Raw genomic sequence first — 18809 nt, forward strand, 5'->3', positions numbered from 1 at the left:
CATCATCTTATAGACCTCTATCAGGTCACCTCTCATCCTCCATTGCTCCAAGGAAAAAAGGCCAAGTTCACTCAATCTATTTTCACAGGACATGCTCCCCAATCCAGGCAATATCCTTGTAAGTCTTCTCTGCACCTTTTCTATAGATTCCATATCCTTCCTGTAGCAAACTGAGCACAGTACTGCAGGTGGGGTCTGACCAGTGTCCTACTCAGCTCTTAAACTCAATCCCACAGTTGATGAAGGCCAATCCACAGTTGATTAAGTGCCTTCTTAACCACAGAATCAACCTGCGCACCTGCTTTGAGTGTCCTATGGACTCGGACCCCAAGATCCCTCTGATCCTCCACACTGCCAAGAGTCTTACCATTAATACTATATTCTGCCATCATATTTGACTTACCAAATGAACCACCTCGCACTGATTTGGGTTGAACTCCATCTGCCACTTCTCAGCCCAGATTGCATCTTATCAATGTCCTGCTCTAAGCGCTGATAGCCCTCCACACTATTCACAATACACCCAACCTTTGTATCATCAGCAAATTTACTAACCCATCCCTCCACTTCCTCATTCAGGTCATTTATAAATATCACAAAGAGAAGGGGTCCCAGAACAGATCCCTAGGGCACACCACTATTCACTGACCTCCATGCGGAATATGACCCGTCTACAATCACTCTTTGCCTTCTGTGGGCAAGCCAATTCTGGATCCACAAAGCAAGGTCCTCTTGGATCCCATACTTCCTTACTTTCTCAATAAGCCTTGCAAGTGGTACCTTATCAAATGCCTTGGTGAAATCCATAAACACTACATCTACTGTTCTACCTTCATCAATGTCTTTAGTCACATCCTCTAAAAATTCAGTCAGGCTCCTAAGACAAGACAAAACCAAGCTGACTATTCCTAATCACATTATGCCACTCCAAGTGACCATAAATCCTGTCTCTCAGAATCTTCTCCATCAACTTACCAACCACTGAAGTAAGACTCACTTGTCTATAATCTCCTGGGCTATCTCTACTCCCATTCTTGAATAAGGGAGCAACATCTGCAACCCTTCAATCCTCTGGAACCTCCTCTGTCCCCCTTGATGATGCAAAGATCATCACCAGAGGCTCAGCAATCTCATCCCTCGCCTCCCACAGTAGCCGGGGGTACATCTTGTCTGGTTATTATTTATTTGTTTGTTTGTTTATTTATTTATTGATTTATGTATTGATTGATTCTATTTGCATATTTTGTCTTCTTTTGCATATTGGTTATTTGTCAGTTTTTATGTGTAGTTTTTCATTGATTCTATTGTGTTTCTTCATTCTACTGTGAATGTCTGCAAAAAATGAATCTCAGAGTAATATACTCGTGACCACTTTATTAAGTGCACCTGTACACCTGCTTATTAATGCAAATATCTTATCAGCCTATCACGTGACAGCACCTCAATGCTTAAAAGCATGCAGGTATGATCAAGAGATTCAGTGAGGTTCAGTTGTTGTTTGGACCAAACATCAAAAGGATCAGTTCCTCCAGCATTTTATGTGTGTTGATCAAAATGGGGAAGAAATGTGAACTATGTGACTTAGTCTGTGGAATGATTGTTGGTGCCAGACGGGGCAATCCGAGTATCTCAGAAACCACTGATCTCCTGGGATTGTCAGACAAAAGGAGCAGGGAGGTACTACTGCAGTTGTACAAGGCCTTGGTGAGACCACACCTGGAGTATTGTGTGCAGTTTTGGTCCCCTAATCTGAGGAAAGACATCCTTGCCATAGAGGGAGTACAAAGAAGGTTCACCAGATTGATTCCTGGGATGGCAGGACTTTCATATGAAGAAAGACTGGATGAACTGGGCTTGTACTCGTTGGAATTTAGAAGATTGAGGGAGGATCTGATCGAAACGTATAAGATCCTAAAGGGATTGGACAGGCTAGATGCAGGAAGATTGTTCCCGATGTTGGGGAAGTCCAGAACGAGGGGTCACAGTTTGAGGATAGAGGGGAAGCCTTTTAGGACCGAGATTAGGAAAAACTTCTTCACACAGAGAGTGGTGAATCTGTGGAATTCTCTGCCACAGGAAACAGTTGAGGGCAGTTCATTGGCTATATTTAAGAGGGAGTTAGATATGGCCCTTGTGGCTACGGGGGTCAGGGGGTATGGAGGGAAGGCTGGGGCGGGGTTCTGAGTTGGATGATCAGCCATGATCATAATAAATGGCGGTGCAGGCTCAAAGGGCTGAATGGCCTACTCCTGCACCTATTTTCTATGTTTCTATGTTTAAAACATTCTCTAGAGTTTATAGAGAATGGTGTGGAAAACAAAAACACATCCAGCGAGCAGCAGTCTTGTTGGCAAAAGTGCTTTGTTAATGAGAGAGATCAGAAAAGAATGGACAGACTGCTTCAAACTGACAGTAACTTAAATAACCACATGTTACAACAGTGGTGTGCAGAAGAGCATCCCTAAATGCACAACATTTTGAACCTTGATGTAGATGGGCTATGGACTGGCTACAACAGCAGAAGACCGTGAACGTATACTAATTGGCCACTTAATTAGGTTCAAAAGGTATCTAAAGAAGTGGCCACTGAATGTTTGTGGTGGCTTATACATCTCTTGTTAGTAAACTTACTTGCAAATCTGTTGTGAATTAAGAAATGCCAATGTACTCACAGCAAGCTCCCACAACTACCAGTGATCAACTTTATTTAGTAAGGGATAAATATTAGGCAGGACCCTTGAGATAATCCACCGTCACTTCAATGATTACATCCATCAGCTTAAAAAAAAATTCTGAGGGCTGACACCTCCAAAATGACAAACTCCTTGAAATGACAGCCTGGACTTTTGTTGTCAAGGCTCTGAAGTGGTCAAGGGTGTTATCAATTGGCTCAAAATAGCTGGGTCCAGTTTTCTGAAAGTGAATTTGTCAAATTATGATTGATTATATTGTATTCAATCAGGTGAAAAACTTTATTTTTTGACATTTCTAGTTTTAATGTCATTGTGTATCTTCAGAAAATTTGCACGGAAGTTCACATGGACTTAAGTGTTATTAGGGCTATCTTAATCCAGTGATCCAGAATAACCTTACATTCCCATGATTGCTGCCTCTAATTGCATGTTAAGTGATTCCAGAAATTTTTCCTCAGATTTCCAAAAATGCACTGATAAAGTTCCACATGAAAGAATATGAATTAAGCTCAAAGCTTTCACGATCCAGAAGAAAACCATGTGCTGGATAAGAACTTGGCCGAAGGGAGCATAAATATTGGTTGCTGGTTAAAGAAGCAGCATTGAGATGGGAACATTTTTCAGTGGATGCCTTGAGGTTCAGTCAAACTACTTTGTTTTTGATATGCATCAGTGAGTTGGATTCTGAAGGTCAATCCAAAACCATCAAATCCAAAGGGAATGTCAATCTATGGGAGCACATGGAATCTAAGAAGTAATTCCTGAAATTACAGGAAATAAGCAAAATATCCAAGCCAACAAAACAATGGCAGAGAAAACGCGACTCAGATGATTGGATGGAAATGTATTGGACAATGGAGAGAAATTTGGATGACGTGTAAACTCTGTCAATGGCATTGATATCGCTAAGGAAGGCAATGAAAAAGGAAAAGGAACTTAATAGATTTAACAGGAAAAGAGGATTGAACTTTTATAAAGTGTTTCATAATCGCAGGATAAAGCAAGGTACTTTACAGTCTGTGAAATACCTTTTGAAGTATATTGACTGATAAAAGACGGACTCTTGACCTCATAATCTATCCAGTTATGAGCATGCAACTTATTGCCTGCCTGCACTTCACTTTCTCTGTATCTGTAACACTTTAATCAGCGCTTTGATATGGTTTTACCTTGTACTACCTCAATACACTGCTGTAATGAATTGGTCAGTTTGAATTCTATGCAAGAAAAATATTTTACTGTACCTTGGTACATATGATAATAAACTAATTTGCCAACTTAATATAGAAAATAGACAGCCAGTTGACAAACAACCGACTCCCATATGCAGCAAGTTCCATTTATATTGCATGATTAGCTTAATCTTAAATGATGTCCATGTATTAATTTGACACACTGTAGTTCCTTAGACAAATACTGGATCTCCTGCCATTAGTTTCTTAGTATTTTGGAAGCAAGGTCATTATTTGTAGATGTGTTTATATAAGAAAAGTTCTTGATAATCACATGCAATAAAAACACTCATATCCTTTTCTCCATTTGAAATCTTCTGGCTGCACATCTTGCATAATCCCTTATATTGTCCTTTACATGAAAACCACAAACAAAGGTAACTGTTGATGTTGTTAATAGCATTTGATAATATAGACAAGCATTAAATATCCCAAATTGACTGTTGTGCTGTAAATTTGACATATAAAATTGAGGACTTATTTTTTTTCACTAATAATTAAGAAAATACATTTGCATACACTATACACATACAAATACACTATATTCTTTTTACACAGATTTTAGCAATAGTTGTTCATTTTTCTTTAATAAAGTGGCTTTAAGAGACCTGTGTACTGCTACTAACCAATCAATTTGGCATATTTGCTTCAGATTCCAGAAACTGCAGTCTCTTGTGTCTCCCTTTTGACCAATCCCATTGTTTGTGGACCTGAAATAGATTATGCTAGTCAATGCATGACTTGATGAATCGCGTCAAAGTCACAAAGGCAATGGATGACTTTCAATATGGAGGTATTATTTATTGCTTTCCCCAAATTAGATGCAGTTTATTATCATTACCATAAATTGGTGTATTTGTCTAATTTTTTAAATACAGGAATTAATTACTGTTTTCCTGCTTCAGAAAGTCATTCTTTACCCAGTCACTGGGAGGAATGTGGAACTTGTTATCATGGAGTGAGTGGTGTAGGTGAAGAAGTATAAGGTGTGTTTAAAGGGAGGCAGGACAACTACATAAGGGAGATGGGAAATGAGGCATGACAGCACGTAGTGAACTGACTCTCTAGTCCCGAATTCCAGGTTCTATCCTGACCTCTGCTGCTGTCTATGTGAAGTCCGTTTTTACTCGCTCTGACCAAATGGGTTTGTCTTGGTGTTCTGGTTTCCATCCACATCCCAAAGACATGCTGACTGTTAGATTTATTGACTGCTGAAAATTTCCACGAATATAGTTTTCAGAAAAGCGGGGTGGGGGGCGGTGTTAACGGGCATGATTACAGGGAAACCTGCTGGGGAAATGGAATTGCTCTGAGGACTGCCAATAATTTGATGGGCCAAATGGCCTCCAGTCCTGAAAGTAAATGTATATGGGAGGAGTCTCCAGCTGAGAAATGCTAAGTGCATAGACAATTTGTGTTGAATGGCCTGCTTTTGTTCTGTACACCCTATGAGAAAAAAAAATACAATTGCTCCAAAATGATTAAAAAAAAACAAAATACTAACACACAATCCTTGTTAAACAATTGGTGGAACTGCTCTCCCTTTTCATTTAAGAGCTTCCCCTAAAATCCATCTTTATGACTTAGCTATTGGTCATCTATCCTAACTTCTTATGTGCGCCTCTGTGTCAAATGTTTTTTGATAATTGCTGCTGCAGAGAGTCTGGGATTGTCTAAAGCAGTGGTTCTTCTCCTGCTTCTCCTGTCCCACTTGTGACTTTCATTTACTTCTGTAGTCCCCACCCTCCATGGTTGCTGAAGTTTGTTTTTTGCTTAGTTAACTGTACAAATTATTTTAATATACAGTCAATATTTATGTTTTAACAGGTTATAGCTATTATAATGTTACAGATGTATATGAAAAATAAAACTATTTCAAAATTCTGAATAAGATACCTTATTTATCCGATCATTTCAATAGATCATTTTGCTGCTGTAACATTCTCCTGCCTTTCTCTCTGTCCACATTTCCTCTTTCTGCTGCGGGCTGATGTTGATGCTTTCTGTTATATCTCTTTCGAAGACATGGAGGTGAACTAACTCGTCATCCCCAATATAATAGGTAGCCTAGGCTTTTCACATCCCTCCCTTTGCAGCTGTCAATGTCGCATTGACTTTCTGTCAGGGCTGCTCTCTTATTGTTTGTGAGTTTGATTAAAAAAAAACAAAAAAAAAACAAAATGCAATTACCCAGGTTGAAGGACCAGACTCTATCACTCATACAGATAATCTCAGGGTAATGTGACAAGCATTCCCATGGCAACTGCAGGAAGAACTTAAGTCCAAGAGTTCGTCTTCTCATCTTTCTGTTTATTGTTTAATGGATTAAAACTTCCTTCTCAAAATGTTATAGTGCTGCAGTAAGGAAGCCACCATTTCAAAGTGTTCACAGTAATGTGTCTGCTGTGCCTGGCAGAGCGAGAGGAACTTAAAAGCATTTTTTTGTGGTTTCTGCAAACTCACAGCCATGTGTAACTTTAGTTTTAAGTAAAATTGCTGTGATTTTGGCTGGCTATAATAAGCAGTATCCTTGCTCAGAGTATGATTTTCAAGCTTTATCCTGTCAAATATGACTGAACATTAAAATATTTAATGAACCACATCTTGGTTAAATGTTATTTGAGGTTTATTTTTTTTTCTTTAAAGAAAAAATAAGAATGAGCACCAGTTTCTTTTGACAAACTTATGTTGACAAACATGAGGTGTATGTCATGTACCTGAGGGCCGCACGGTTGCACAGCTGGTAGAATAGATGCCTCACATCTCCAACAACCATGGCTTAATCATGCAGACATCCCACCTCTCCCTGAACTTCCAGGAGTCTCCTGCATATTAATAGTGGCTCCCTGATGCCCACAAATTATATACAATATCACGGAAATCAATTTTTTTGAGAGCAAGCGAGAGAAAGCAAGAGAGAGCGCGAGAGCGACCACGAGAGAGAGAGTGCGCGAGCGACAGAGAGAGAGAGAGAGCGAGAGAGCCATTGCAGAGTGTTCCAAAAAAAATAGACTACACTAAAGTGTACCCCTGCCTAATAGGGGTCAAAAATAATGACAGTGTTGCTCGCTGCACTGTTTGCAACAGTGACTTTTCTATTGCCCATGGTGGGTTAAGACTGTAAAAGACATGTTGAGGTGAGTTTAACAGGTGTCATTCGTTCATTAGCATAGCTAACGTTATTTAAACTAGCTGGCCAGCTGCTAAGGAGCTACTCTTTTGCAGACATCCCACCTCTCCCGGAAGTCTCCTGCAAATTGATGGTGCTACCTCCCTGAAATGAGTTTTTGCAGGGTGGAATGTCTGATCATGACCTCCAGTGATGTCTGCATAGAGTTTTCATGTTCTTTCTATCGATCAGGAGGTGTGACCCGTGGACAAAGCTGCTGGGGCACAAACCAGTGCCTGATCAACCCCGGTTGGGTCGCCCGGCCGAGAGTGTCTCGTGTTGAAAGACCCAAAACACTTGATGACCCCAGGTCACGTCACTGATGATATGACCCAGTGCATCCTAGGATGTCTGTCAGCACCAATGGGTGCTCTGGTTTCTTGATACATTCCAAAGATGTGTGTGCTGGTAGGTTAATTGTCACTACCTGTGTGGATCAGTGGCAGAACCTAAGAACCTCCATTAAGTCGCATTTAGATTACAGTCTGAAATTCTGGTCCCTCCTGTACAGGAAGAATGTCCAGGCTTTGGAAAGAGTGCAAAGAGGTTGGCTACAGTGCAGCCTGGATTAGAGGGCATTAGTTATATTGTGAGTTTGGACAAACTTGGATTGTTATCTTGGGAGCACTGGAGGCTGAGGGAGCCCTGATAGACACCTATTACATTTGAAAAGGCATAGGTAGGGTAGACAGTCAGTCTTATTTTCAGAGACAGAAATGTCAAATGCTAGTGGGTATACACTTAAGCTGAGAGCAGGACTGTTTAAAGGAGATGTATGGGACAGGCTTTTCACACAGAAACTTGTAGGTGTCTGGAAGTGCTGCCAAGGGAGATGATGAAAGCAGAGACAGTAGTAAATTAATGAATTGCTTTATTATTGTCACATGTACTGAGGTACAGTGAATAAAATACTGTTTTGCATACCATTCATACCGATCATTTCAATTCATTGAAGAATTCAGACAGGGCATGGGAAAGCAACAATAAAATGTGGAATAAAGCATTACAATTACAGGGAAAGTGCAGTGCAGGCATTCAATAAGGTGCGAGGCTATTGTGCAGTAGATTCTGAGGTCAAGAATTCAGCTTTTCATACCACAGCTTATCATTCCACGTATTATCATTCAATAGTCCTATAACAGTGAGATAGAAACTGTCTGTGACCCTTGTGGTGTGTGCCTTCGTGCTTTTGTATCTTCTTCCCAACAGGAAGGAGAGAGACTAAGAAATGCTGGGTGCCTGGGGCCTTTGATTATGTTGGCTGCTTTACCAAGGAGGCAGGAAGTGTAAAGAGAGTCCATGGAGCAGAGGCTGGTCTCCATGATGCGCTGTGCTTGTGCACAGCTCTCTGTAGTTTCTTGCCATTTTCAGCAGAACAGTTGCTAAACTAAGATTTAATGCATCCTATGAAGTTTTCTATGATGTATTGCTAAAAATTGGTGACAGTGAAAGGGCACATGCCACATTTCTTTAGTCTCCTGATGAAGAAGAGGTGCTGGTGTGCCTCTCTGGTCATGGCATCTACGTAGTTGAATTATGACAGGCTGTTGGTGATGTTCATTCCTGGAAACCTAAAACTCTCTACCCTCTTGTCCTCAGCACCATTGATGTGAACAGGAACATGCATCCCACCCTCTTAGCTGAGACAATGACCATCTCTTTTGTTTTGCTGACATTGAGGGAAAGTTTATTGCTATGACATCACGTCACTCGACTCTTTATCTTAGAATCAGAATCAGGTCTATTATCACTGACATACTGTATGTCATGAAATGTGTTGCTTCATGGCAACAATACAGTAAAAGCAATAAAAATTACTCAAAATAAATAAATATATAGTGCTAAAGATGAATATCAAGGTAGTGTTCATAGGTTCATAGACCATTAAGAAATGATGGTGGAAGGAAGGAAGCTGTTCTTAAAACTTTGAGTATGGACCTTAAGGCTCCTGTACCTCCTCCCCAATAGTAGAAACATGAAGAAGACATGTCCCAGACTGTGAAGGTCTTTAATAATGGATGCCATCTTCTTGAGGAACCACCTCCTGAAGTTATCCTCGACAGTGGCAAGCGTAATGCCTGTGATAGAACTGGCTGAGTCCACAACTCTCTGCAGTTTCTTGGGATCCTCTGCACTGGAACCTCCACAACAAGCTGTGATGAATCAGCCCACTGTGGTGGTGTCATCTTGTGGATGCAGTTAGAGCAGAGTTTTGCCATGCAGTTGTGAGTGGCACTTGGGCAGTTACATGAACATGCAAATGTTATTATAAAAAGGGATATGGATCATGTGCAGGAAGATGGGATTAATTCATTTTGCTGATTTTAATCTCTGAGGCCAACATGAGAGCATCCTTCCAGAAGGTGAACCCATGGAAAGTATTTGGCTCAGCTGGGGTCCCAGGCTGAGTACTGAAGAACTGTGCTGATCAACTGGATGGAGCTTTCACTGATATCTTTAACCTCTCACTTCGGCAGTCATCTGTACTCGCCTGCTTCAAACAGGCTTCAGTTATACTGGTGGGAAGGACAATGTGGTAACCTGCCTCAATGACTATCACCCAGTAGCACTGACAATCCTTGTGATGAAGTACTTTGAAGGGTTGATGTTGAAACATATCAACTTTTACCTGAGGATTGACTTGGACCCTCTCCAGTTTGCCAGCAGGTAACATTTCATTGGCTTGTCACTCAACACTGGAATATCCGTACAGTGAAGGTGCATACATCAGACTGCTCTTCATTGACTACAGCTCTCCATTTAATACCATCTTCCCCTCAAAACTAATCAATTAGCTCTAAAACTTTGGCCTCAATACCTCCTTGTGAAACTGGATACTTTAGTTCCTCACTTGCAGACCCCGGTCAGTTCGGATTGGCAACACTTCCTCCACAATCTCCATCAGTACAGGTGCACCACAAGGCTGTGTACTTCGCCCCCTTTATACTTTTGACTGTGAGGACAGGCACAGCTCTAATGCCACATTTAAGTTTGCTGACACACCACTGTAACTTGCCAGATCAAAGGTGGTGACGAGTCAGCATCTAGGAGGGAGATTGAAAATCTGATTGAGTGGTGCCACAACCACAACCTCTCACTCAACAATAAAAGACCAAATAGCTGATCATTAATAACAGGAGGAGGAAATTGGAGGTCCACGAGACTGTCCTCATCGGGGGATCAGAGGTGGAGAGGGTCAGCAACTTAAGATTCCTCGGTGTTACCATTTCAGAGGATCTGTCCTGTGTTCTGCACATAAGTGCCATTACAAAGAAAGCATAGCAGTGTTTCCACTTCCTTAGAATTTTGCAAAGATTCGGCATGTCATCTAAAACTTTGACAAATTTCTATGGTTGTGTGGTGGAGAGTATAGTAACTGGTTGCATTACAGCCTGGTATAGAAATGCCAATGCTCTTTAATAGAAAAGCCTACAAAATGTACTGGATACAGCCCACTCCATCACAGGTAAATCCCTTCCGTCCACTGAGCAAAACTTCATGGAACGGCATTGCCGGAAAGCAGCATCCATCATCAAGGACCCACCATCCAGGTCATGCTCTCTTCTCACTGCTGCCATCAACAAGGAGGTATGGGAGCCTCAGGAACCACACTACCAGGTTCAGGAACAGTTATTAACCCTCAACCATCAGACTCTTGAACCAGAGGGGATAACCTCACTCACCCCAACACTGAACTGTTCCCACAACCTATTGTCTCATGTTCAAGGACTCTTCATCACATATTCATTGTTTGTTTGTTTGTTTGTTTGTTTATTTATTTATTATTTTGCCTTTTCCTTCTTTCTGTATTTGCATTTTGTTGTCTTTTTGTCCATTTTGTTGTGTGTGGGTTTTCATTAATTCTATGAAATTTTCACATGTTTTACATGTTTGCCAACCAAGACAAAAATAACTCTAGCGTTCGGTGTAAAATAAAGTTCTGAGAAAGCTGCTTTTGGTATTTGTGCATTCTTACAAGCTCACCTAGTAATACAGCAAGGTAAGAGGCCCTTCTGCCCATTGAGTACTTGCTGGGGTCAACCATCCATTTTACACCAATCCTAATTTCTTCTTCCCATATTCTCATTAACTTTGCTCCGATTTTACCCATCACCACCATACCAGGATCAATTCACCTACCTTGCACATATTTGCAATGCAAGTGGAAAACAGGGCTCCTTGGATGAAACAAGAGGACAATGTAAGTGCCTCATAGACAGAACTGGCGATCAGAACTGAGCCACAAGAAACTGCAGTTGTGGTCATGCTTGGTCCATAATGAAAACAGGCCCCTCTTCCATGGACTCTCTCTCTACATTTCCCACTTCCTCCACAAAGCAGCCCTCAGCAAACTTCTACAGGTGTACAGTGAAGACTATCCTGTCTGGGTGCAGCACTGCTTCAAGAGGCGGTGCCTCCAGAAGGCGGCATTTATCACTAAGGTCCCTCACCATCTGCGACATTCCCTCTTCTCATTACTACCACTGGGGAGAAGGTACAGCAGCCTGAAGACACACACTCAATGATTTAAGGACAGTTTCTTCCTCATCCTCCATTAGATTTCTGAACAGTTCCTGAACTTGCGAACACTCCTTCACTATCCTCTTTTGCACTAGTTATTAATTTTGTAATTTAGAGTAAATTTTAATGTCTTGCACTGCACTGCTGCCACAAAAGATACATTTATGACATTTGTCTGTGATTAAATAAAACAGATTAGATGATTCTGATTCCAATTCTGAACATAATTGAAAACACTTTTATTCCAGATATTCTTTCTTCTTCCATTGCCCCCAGCCCCCATCTGGCAGAAGACACAAACCCTTGAGGGGACATACCACCAGCTTTAAGTGCAGTTTCCATCCTGCTGTTTTAAGACTAATGGATGGACCTCTTGTATAAGAGTGACTTTTGACCTCACAAGCTATCCTGTGGTCTCACAGCTCATTGTGTACCGGCACCACACTATCTCTGTAACTGTAACTGTTGTTCTCCCTATATTCCCCTCAACTGCTTCAAGATCAGTTGCCACTGGAGGCAATTTACAGTTTCAATTTTCTCTACCAAACTAATATCCTTGAGAACCACTGCCCAGTAACATGGAGAATGTGCAAACCCTGCACAGGCAGTGCCAAAGATCAGGATTGAACCTGGGTCCATGGAGCTGTGAGACAACACCTCTACAGCTGCATAACTCTGACGCCATTTTGGCTTACCTGTTCTGATATCACCTGGAGTGGTTAACTGTCAAATTTTGCGTGACAATGAAGGTATTAGAAATAATATAAGATATCTCATATGAGAAAGTAAGAACTACAGGGAGATGGTCATCCCCAAGTTGCAGGAGGTAGGTACCTGGGTAACTGTCAAGAGAGAGAAAGGGAATAGGCAGACAGTGCAGAATACCCCTGTGGCTATTTCCCCCAATAATAAAAATACCACTTTGGATAGTGTTGAGGGGGAGAAGCCACCCCAACCTGATCTTTGGCACCAAATCTATCTCTGTGGCTCAGAAGGGAAGAGAGGGAGATGAGGAGTGCAGTCGTAACAGGGGATTCCTTAATTAGAGGAGCAGACAGCAGATTCTGTGGACATGAAAGAGACATCTGGATGGTTTGTTACATTCTGGTGTTATGTTCATGGAGGTCTCTGATCAGGTCCACAGCATTCTAAAAGGACAGTGTGAGCAGCAAGATGTCATAGTACATATTGGTACCAATGACATAGGAAGGAGGAGCTGAAGAAAGAATATAGGGAGTTGAGTAGAAAGCCGAAAAGCAGACCCTCCCTAGTAGTAATTTGTGGATTGATGCCTGGGCCATGTGCCTGTAACAGTAAAAATAGGTGGGTGTGCAGCTGAAGATTTGGTGCAAGGGCAGAGTTTCAATTTCTGGATCATTGGGATCTCTTTTTGGGAAGATATGACCTATATAAAAAGGATGCGTTACACCTGAATCCTAGGGGGACCAATACCCCTGTGGCAGGTTTTCTAGAGCTGTTGGGGAGGGTTTAAACTAACTTGGCAAGGAATGAGAACAGGAGTGATGGGGCTGAGGATTGGGCATTTATTATACAAGTAGATGCAATGTGTAATGAGACTGTGAGGAAGGACAGGCAGATGATAGGGCAAAATTGCAGTCAGTTGGATAAGTTAATGTCTAACAGGAAGCCAAAATCAAAAAAGGTAATGAATACCAGATTTAAGGTGTTGAATACACACAGAATATGGAATAAGGTAAATGATCTTGTAGCGCAGATACAGATAGGCAGGTATGATGTCGTTGGCATCGCTGAGCCTTGGCTAAAAGAAGATCATAGTTGAGAAATTACCATCTAAAGAAACACATTGAATTGATAGGATAATCAGATAGGCAGAGGGGATGGGGTGGCTCTGTTGGTAAAAAAATGAAATCAAATCCTTTAAAAGAGGTAACATATGGTCGGAAGATGTAGAATTCTTGTGGGTAGAGTTAAGAGAACTGAAGGGGTAAAAGCACCTTGATAGGAGTTAGATACGGGCCTCTGAGCAGTAGCCAGGATATGGACTACAAATTACAATGGGAGATAAAATAGTATGTAAAAAAGGGCAATGTTGTGATAATCATGAGGGATTTCAACATGCAGGTAGATTGGAAGCATCAATTTGGCTTTGGATCCCGAGAGAGCGAATTTTTAGAATGCCGATGGAATGGCTTTTTAGAGCATCTTGTGATTGAGCCCACTACGGTAACAGCAATTCTGAATTGGGTGCTGTGTTATGACCCAAATTTGATTAGGGAGCTCAAGGTAAAGGAACCCTTAGGAGACAGTGATCGTAACATGATAGAATTCACCCTGTACTTCGATTGGATATATCAGTATTACTGTGGAGTAAAGGTAATTACAGAGGCATGAGAGAAAAGCTGGCTGGAATTGATTGGAATGGGGCACAAGTGGAGATGATGGCAAAACAGCAATGGCTGGATTTTCTGGAAGTAATTCAGAAAGCACAGGAAAGGTACATCCCAAAGATCAAGATGTATTTTAAACGGAGGATGAGGCTTCCGTGGCTGATAAGGAAAGTCAAAGACAGCATGAAAGCAAAGGAGAGGGTGTATAATATAGCAAAAGTTAGAACGAAGGTAGAGAATTAAAAAGCTTATAAAAACTAAAAGAGGTCAACTAATAAAAAGATTTCCAACAAAGTTCTTAATGGGAAATCTTGCCTGACAAATATGTTGGAATTCCCTGAGGAAATAACAGGCAGGATAGACAAAGTAAATATTGTCAGTGGATATTGTTTATTTGGATTTTCAGAAGGTCTCTGACGAGGTGCCACACAGGAGGCTTCTTAACAAGATGGTATTACAGGAAGGATATTAGCATGGATAGAAGATTGGCTGATTGGCAAGAGGGAAAAAATTCAGAATAAAGGGGACCTTTTCTGGTTGGCTGCCAGTGACTATTGGTAAGCCACAGGAGTCTATGCTGGGACTACTTCTTTTCACATTATACTTCAGTGATATTGATGAAGGAATTGATGGCTTTGTGGCCACTTTTGTGGATGATACAAAGATAGGTGCAGGGGCAGGTAGTTTTGAAGAAGCATTGAGCCTGCTGAAGGGCTTAGACAAGTTGAGAGAATGGGCAAAGAAGTGGCATATGAAATATAGTGCATGGTCATGCACAATAAAAAATGGACTATTTTCTAAATGGGCAGAAGATTCAAGAATCAGAGGCACAAATTGACTTGGAATTCCTCATGCAGGATTCTCTGTAGGTTAACTTCTAGGTTGAGTTGATGGTAAGGAAGGCAAATGCAATGTTACCAATCATTTGGAGAAGACTACGATGCAAAAGGAAGGATGTAATGCTCAGGCTTTATAAGGCATAGGTCAGAATGCACTTGGAGTATTGTGAGCAGCTTTGGGCCCCTTATCTAAGAAAAGATGTGCTGGCGAGTGTCCAGACAAGGTTCAAGACAATGATCCCAGGAATGAAAGGGTTAACATATGAAGAGCATTTGGGAGCCTGTACATGCTGGAGTTTAGAAGAAGGAGGGGAGGATCTAATTGAAACTTACCAATTATTGAAGGGCCTAGATAAGCTGAATGTGGAGAGGACATTTCCTATAGTGGGTGAATATAGGATCAGAGGGCACAGCCTCAGAATAGAGGGACATCCATTTAGAACAGAGATAAGAAGAAAAATTCCTTAGTCGGTTGGTGGTGAATCTACGGAATTCATGCCGCAGATGACTGTACATGCCAAGTTATTGGGCATATTTAAGGCAGAGGTTGATAGGTTCTTGATTAATCAAGGCATCAGACGTGGGTGAGTGAGATATCAAATCAGCCATGATGGAATGGTGGAGCAGACTTGATGGGCTGAATGGCCTAATTCTGCTACTATGTCTTATACTGTTGTGATCTTATGGTCTATCGCACCACATCAAGTTCAATTTCAAGTTTATTGCTGTCATAAGCATATATACACTGGGTATAAATACTATGAAAAGTAGCTTCTTGTAGCTGTAGCTTCGTACATTACAAAGATATGAAGCTGAAAGTGTAGGTATAGCACTTTGGCCACTTGCTGGGACAAGGACTGGGAGGGAGATTAGTGAGGAGGTACGAGTAGACAGGGGACACATGAAGGGAGCAATCCCTGTGAAAAGCAGGGGGGGAGAAGTAAAGGTATATTTGGTAGTAGGATCCCTTTGGAGATGGTGGGAGTTGTGGAGAATGAAGCGTTGTACGTGAAGGCTTATGGGGTGGTAGGTAAGGACAAGAGGAGCTGTATCACTGTTAAGGTGGATGAAGGATGGGGTAAGCATGGATGTTTGGGAAATGAAGGTAATGTGGGCAAGGGCAGTATCAACGGTGGAGGATACGATCAAGCTGATGGCAGTGTGGAAGAAGCTTGAGGTGTGGATATCAGGCTTCCATACCTCCTTCCTGATGGCAGTTGAAATGAGAGGGCATGGCCCAAATGGTGGGGGTACCTAAGACATTGCCTCTGGTTGATATCCTGGTGGTGGGGAGAGCTGTACCCATAATGGAACTGCCTGAGCCTGCCACTCTCTGTAGCCTTTTGTATTCTTGGGCATTGGAATTCCTCTACCAGTTCATGATACAACCAGTCAGAATGCATTCATCTGTAATCCAGATTGTTGTTGCTTTAACACACCATATCTTTGTTCACTTGAACAGAAATTTCCTTCATGGATGAGATCTGCACATGTGGATAAACCAAGCTACAAGGCTCTTGGAATGCCATCATAAAACGCAAGTCTGAGATTGCCACGATAACATTAGTTGCTTCATCCCTTCGAGCTCTGTTGGTGTGCTGGTGACATGCTTTCCTGCTGCTTTTATGTTGTAACCATTAACAATACAGTTTAGGGCATAATTTCTCTGCAAGATATATCAAAAGATATTTTCTACATAGCTCTTTCTTCCCCCGCTCCTGGCTCCACAAACCATATTGGTGGCGGCCACAGTAATAGTCCCACATGAATGGGTTAAAGGGGAAAAAAAGTCACTCAGATAGTGATTAATGATTACGAGGAAGCAGTAATGTAAGCAAGCAACATTTCTCCTTGCCTCGCCAGAGTGAGCACTTTGTGGCCAGAAGCAGTCTCCGTGTACACCGCATCTCTTAATCCTCTTTGCAAATAACTTCCAGATGCACCCATTCAATGTTGTCAGTCTACAGGTCTTTGCCTTTCACAGATGGCACTCTGTGAGCAGGGTCTACAGGCAACATCGCAAACACTTTGCTAATCGTTCAATTCCAATCTTCCTGAAGGGAATTTTATTCATAAAATCTTTTTCATCTCTGTGCCTTTGATTAGGAGAGGAGATAATCACTAAGTCATGGCCTCTCGTGGGAAGAAGGAAAAGGCAAGAGTCTTTTCGATGGAGGTGAGGGGAGGAGGGGTTGGTTGTTTTGTTTTTAACTTGTGCCTGGCTGGAAGAAAACAAATCAAAGGTACTGAAGCATGGTAGTCTCAACTGGTTCCAACTGAGCGTCAGCAGCAGAGGTGGGCTTGAATAGAAAATCATGGAAGCAGTGATTGGATTGGGTACGGAGCAGTGGGTCGAACTAATTCTCTGCCCTCATGGGGACGGTGATGGTGTGTGTTCACCAGTTGACAAGTTATGTTCAGCTGACTCACACAAGTACGATAAAGTGAAGGATGAGACTCAAACATCATCAAAGCGGAGATGCTTCTTTTGTTGTGGGGATGAGTACAATAAAACTGCTTGGCTTCACTTAATGTCTCCAGGTGCAGAGCTCAATAAAATATATACCGTTTCTGTTGCTCTTATCAATGGAAACATAAGAAATAATGGAGATCTCCCCGGTGTTCCAACCTACCGCTCCACCAACCTTCCTGAATACATGGTATTTGATCATTATTACCCTGTTGTTTGTGGGAGTCTGCTGTGTGAAATTTTGGTTGCCACATTTCCATAGTTCATAACAAAGACTTCATTTTAATGTTATCTCATTGGCTGTTAATGGACTTTATTAACGTAAAGTCATAGGATTGCTTCAGCATAAAATGAGGCCATTCAGACCATCAAGTTCATGTTCGTTTCTGGTAGAACATTCCTGTCAGTGCTATTTCCCTCACAAATTATTCTCTCTCAGAGATCTCTGAAATCACTTCTGAAGTCCCTGATTGATTTTGTTTTCAGTCAGAAATGAAAATAGCTTAAGTGGTATAGACCTAATGTTATGCTGCAGTTGCACAAGACATTAGTGAGGCCGCACCCGGGGTACTGCATGCAGTTTTGGTTACCCCATTTCAGGAAAAATATCATTAAATTGGAAAGAACATTTATAAGAATGTGGCCAGGACTTGAGTGAAAGTGAAAGGCTGGGCAGGGGTGGGACTTCATTCTCTGGAGAAATGAATGCTGTGCGGTGAACCTAGAGTGTGTATAAAGTTATGGGGCGTAGCAGGCAGAGATAGCTTGAATGCTTGAGGTATTTTCCAAGAGAAAGGGAAATGAAAACCATAGGGCATTTAATGTGATGGGAGTGATTTAATAGGAACCTGAGGGGCATCCTTTCCACACAGAGAGTGGTTAATATATACAATGACTACATTTTTAAAAGATACTTGAACAGGTAAATGGATAGGAAAGTTTTAGACGAATATTGGCCATATCTGAACACATTGGTCCAGTTTACATGGGCGCTTTGGACAGCATGAATGAGTTGGTCCAGTTTCCATGCTGTACTACTCCATTATTCAATATATCACAAATATAACATTAGCCACTATCAAATTACTCTTACCTTGGATTTCAGGTCATGAGGGTCCTAACTGTGTGGAAAACATCATGTGCGGTCTCAGTACCCAAGAAGGGCCAACCAAAAGTCTTGAATGACTACTGTCCAGTGGCCCTGACCTCACACATCATGAGAGGACCATAGAGAAGCTGGTCCTGGCTCACCCCTGACCCCTAGTCAGATCAGGCCTCGATTCCCTGCAGCTTGCCTACCAGGATACTGGTAGATGCTGTCATCTAGCTGCTGAACAGAGCTTACTACCATTTGGATAAGTGGGACAGCACTGTGAGGATCATGCTTTTTGATTTCTCAAGCACCTTCAATACCATACGACCCTCATTGCCGGGTAAAGCTTTGATCAATGCAGGTTGGCACTTCCATTGTATCCTGGACAATGGACTACCCTGACCGGCAGCCCACACTTTGTGT

This window comes from Mobula birostris, chromosome 1, assembly GCF_030028105.1.
Source record: "Mobula birostris isolate sMobBir1 chromosome 1, sMobBir1.hap1, whole genome shotgun sequence".
Lineage (NCBI taxonomy): Eukaryota > Metazoa > Chordata > Chondrichthyes > Myliobatiformes > Myliobatidae > Mobula > Mobula birostris.